We start from the raw sequence: 4,858 nt of genomic DNA, 5'->3' as shown, positions 1-4,858 counted from the left end.
TCATGATATCATTAAATAATGTTGATGATGACGTTGAATAAACTATCGCATTTAACCCATTGATTGGTTGATCGGAGATCATCGTCTTTGATGTCATGACGTCATGACTGACGTCAAAGTCCTCGCTCGAAAAGTTTACTTATAGGACCCGCTCTGCGATCAGGTTCAAATTTCCTACCTAGGAGATTGCTGAAAAGCTTTTTAAGCTTTTTCTAAAGGGGGAACCCGTGTAAGGGATTGGCTGAAAAGCTAGGTTGTTCGGAGCAGATCCGGCCGGAACCTCTCCTCTAGGCTGACTGAAGGTCACTGAAGGTCAGCCTAGAGGACAGCTCCTTTCTGACAATGCGTCAGTCTGGAGTAGAGGCTCGGACCGGCTCTCCTCTGAGCTACATGAGGACTATCAGCCCTTCTCAGGCCTGGAGCCCGCGGGGACCAGGTTCAGACCTCCTCTGGAGAGAGAGAGCCTGGTTAGTCTCAGGACTGGTCGGCCAGATTGGCTGAGAGAATGATGAAGTAACAGTTCTGGTCAACGACCAATGATCATGACTCATTGTTGCTCTTTCAAAATGAAAAGCGGAGAACAGTTTTCTGTTTACGTTTTCTTTCTTAACTTACCCTGTAAAGTCCAAATGCGTTGTCCTTTCCCTCAAACCAACATTCGCGCACTCACAAGCCGATCCGGTTACCTGCGGTACTACAGCAGGTAAACAGAGGAGCAGAGCGCGCCGTGCTGCGGGCGCTCCAAACCAACTTTACGCACACGCGCACCAAATTTTCTGAAACACACAAACAGGCCACGATCAAACTTCTGCTGCAGACAGCTTTTACCGTTTAACTGACCCAAATGGTCCAAACAAATCACAAAGAGCTCGACTAATTATCAAAATGCCCAAAAGCACAAAAATACACATTACCAGATCTTATCTACACGTCGCGGCAGGAAACAGCTGGACGAGCCCTCAATCTGTCATAGCCCGGCTCCTAGGACATGACAAATACGGGAAAGGACGCAGTGAATGATTGTAAATTAAAGATATTTATTATAAATAAATTAAGGATATACAGAAGTAACTACCAATGTGGAGTGTGTCAGTCAGTAACATCAGTAATGTAGATGTGGATGTGTGAGCATGATGAAGTGTGATGTGTTGTGAGTGAAAACTAAAGAAAAGACAAACAAAGTCAGCCCAGCAGGTTCTGGCAGGGATGAGTCCAGGTGAAGGAGAGAGAAAGAGAGAGAGAGAGAGCATCGCTTGATTGGGGCTTTTCTGCTCAGGGCGCGCCAGCATCAGGTGGTGCTCTGCATCAGGTGCTGCTCTGCATCAGGTGCTGCTCTGCATCAGGTGGTGCTCTGCATCAGGCATCTTCTCCATCATTACATAGTGCTGTTGTTGAGCATGTGCTATTGTTTATGTTCATTTAAGTTACGTTATGTTGTGCTTCAAATTTTCGCCTCTCTTTCCTCCATCAACCATGAAAGAAAGAACCACTGCTGCTGCTTTGTACATGTTGTAGAAGTCACAGATATGTCAGAAAACTGGGATGTCATGAACCTGTATGAGCTGCATCACATACAGTGCCATTGCACTGACTGTATATAGCAAGCCACCGGTCGCTACTGTCGCTACTATTAATATTACTATTTAAAAAACATCACACAACTATCGCATTTAGCTCATTAATTGATTGATTGATTGATTGATCGGAGACGTCGATATTGTCACTTTCGAAGTTTCTTTCTTTCTCAAATGAAATAAGATGACATATAGAATATATCTGAATAGTCTACTATGTGTCTCAGCTTCATAACTGTCACCAGAGGTGGAATGTAACTAAGTACATTTACTCAAGTACTAATCAATTCTGAGATGTCAGCAGTTCTCACTTTATGCATCATGTAAGCAGCCAGATTACACAGTATTTAGGCTCCAATAGAGGCAGTATTGAGCACAGCACGGAAATGTAACCTGATGCAGCAACTTTATCAATTCATAATAAAAGACATGTTTGTACCTCAACTTGTAACCCACAGATATAATCGTCCCTTACAAAATACACACACTGCATGTTGTGTCTCCTGACACAGACGCTCAAATATTCCCTGGAAAGCGTATTTGGGATGCTGTATAATAAATGTGGGTTGCTTTTCTATTCATATTTGCGGTGCTGTATACTGATATTTAGTCGAGTTTATATTTTGGGCTTGGGAAGAATGTGACCCACACAGAATGTAATCACATTGAAGTTGAAGTATTTATTGTGTTTTGATGTAAGATGAAGTGTATTTTTGGGATTCCTATTGTGTTAGTCCACTGTGGATCAGTGTTGGATCCTGTCCTGGCCAGCAGGAGGCAGTAGAGGAGCGTTTGTAACTCAGGGAGTGTCTTTACTCAGGGACTGCTGGCTGAGAGACCTGTCTAACAATAGCATGATGCTTCTGTCTCACCATTTCTCCTGTCTAACAGGACATTTATGTCTGGCTGCTTGTCCTGCAACACCAATGAGCTTATTTACCCTGAGTGTGGCCTGTCCTGTGAGATTTTCTGTTGTTGAAGTTTGTGTTTCTGTAAATTCTATCTTTTACCCTCTCTCTTCACAGCGTTTCTAATTAGGAAATACATACTACAAATAAGAAATACATAGTTATTGCTGCTGTAAAAACACTCAATTTCTGTGCACAAGAGGACCTTTCATAGCATTTGTGTTGCATATAGCAATCAGAAGATAATGCACTGAATGATTCATATGAAAACATAATGGATTATTACTTAAAGCTACTGCATTCAAGTAAATATCTGAGCACGTGTGTGTTGGATATATTTATACGCATATCTTGGCAATATATCCTACTTCAAATGTATTTTGTATGCATTTCATTAGGCTACATACAACATACATTTCAACAGTGTGTACATAAATGTAGGCTATATTTGTTTAGTAAAAAGGTTTTTATGTAGCTATTTATATAAGTCAAATTGTAAAGAAATATGATATTGCATATATGCTACAATGAAACCAACTGAAAATATGATATCTGTTGGCCTACAGATTGAATTGGATAATGAGAAAGAATACCAAAGGCAATACTGCATTTATTTAGCTCTAATGATGTAGTCACATCAAATGTCACCTTGAATAGGCTACAGTGTAAGTCAACATAAATTGAGTATAACTGAAAAATTATTAATGATTTCTTCCTTTATCTTCTGGTAAATCAACATTTCCCTCTAGCTTGGCATTAGGCTATTGAAGCTTCCCTTAACTCCACCTGCTGCTGGCAGCAACATTTGATCATCAGGCTACTAATCAAAGTGAGCATGGTTGGATTATTGGATTATTCTATTTGATTTGACTGTAATTAAGTGCAGACTATCTGTGAGGTGACGTCACAATTCTTGTGGGAATTCTTATGTGCATTGATGTCATGTACGACGTCACAGAAGATGTCAGCAGTCCTACCAGTTATGTTCTGTGTCACGTGTGACGTCACCGGCCTCCCTATATTAGATTAGTATTAGCATTAGTAATAACAGCATACATGATATCTCTGCTTTTTGCCAGCACACTTTGCCAAATGTGTAACGTTATTTTAAAAAGTGTTATATAGGTAAAGCTTGACTCATGCAGAATTGTATCAATACTATACTTGAATGTTTTCTGCATATTTGTGGATCACCTTACACCCGTTTCTGATTATTTGATTATATTGTTATCCAAAGCATCCGTCTGCCACATGGCCTGATTTAGCAGCTGTCATAAAGTCATAAAGAGTTTATGTTTTGATTTGACTCTATAATTACCCAATAGTAATTACAGGTAATTCTAATACTACAACTTGTCATTATATTGATTTTGCTCATCTTACTTTACTGTTATTTCCTGACAATTTCTGCAAATTACTGCGTAAAATTTTAAAAGGCTATGACGCTCCAACCTGATTCCACACAACAAGTTTTTATGAAATGTCCAGGTTACATCCAGTATAACTGGACGTGTGAAATACTTTTTGCTGGAACCTCCATTAAAATAATAAGTTATATTACATTTACATTACAGTTACATTCACATTACAATTATAAAAGGAAATACTTTATACAAGGGAATATTAAGAACATATACATTCAGAACATAACATAAGATAAGATAAGATAAGATAAGATGAACCTTTATTAATCCCCGGAGGGAAATTCAGGTGTTAAAGCAGCAACATCAACAAACAGAGTGAAACAAAGGAGAGGTAAAGGTATACAACAATTATAAAAACAATAAATAGAGATATAAAAGATACAGAGTGAATGGGTGAACATAGTGTGTGCAGTCCGTCAATAAATACATGTAATATGTGCATATGTGCAGCCTATAAAGTGATATATAGGATGTAGAGTAATAATGAATACGGTCATTTAATAACCCTGATTCTGGGTCAGAGCTATTCATGATATCATTAAATAATGTAGATGCTGACGTTGAATAAACTATCGCATTTAGCCCAAAATATATCTTATACTGTATATACTGTATATATTCTTAATATACTTTCAGATTTCTTCTCCCTGTGTGTCCTGTATGTCGCTCTGTGTCTCACTCAGGGATGCAGGCGTTGGCCCTGACAGACGCCGGCTCTACTACAGACGCAGCTGACCGGCATTCACCTCCTCTCTCTGGGCATGAACGGATCAAGTGTTCATCCATTCTTCACCCGAAACACTTCATCGTATCTGAAGTTAAGTGGCATGAATAGTAGGGATGCACCGATACCGATCCGAATACGGTCATTTAATAATATTCAGAGCTAGGGTGTGTGCCTTTGTGTTTTCCTTTTTGCGCCACCCGAAACCCTCGTTTTTGGTTATTATAA

General features: G+C 39.4%; 1 long non-coding RNA gene across 1 annotated transcript; it reads right to left on the bottom strand.

Moving 5' to 3' along the window:
- Positions 1-204: 204 nt before the first annotated feature.
- Positions 205-1,134, bottom strand: LOC119501726. The gene is made up of 2 exons (XR_005209904.1): positions 915-1,134; positions 205-776 (listed from the first exon to the last, which is right to left on the bottom strand). It is a non-coding gene; the product is annotated as an uncharacterized LOC119501726 (long non-coding RNA).
- Between the last annotated feature and the right edge of the window lie 3,724 nt (positions 1,135-4,858).

This window comes from Sebastes umbrosus, chromosome 14, assembly GCF_015220745.1.
Source record: "Sebastes umbrosus isolate fSebUmb1 chromosome 14, fSebUmb1.pri, whole genome shotgun sequence".
In the NCBI taxonomy this organism is placed as follows: Eukaryota; Metazoa; Chordata; class Actinopteri; order Perciformes; family Sebastidae; genus Sebastes; species Sebastes umbrosus.
This window is presented reverse-complemented; position numbering and strand designations above follow the sequence as displayed.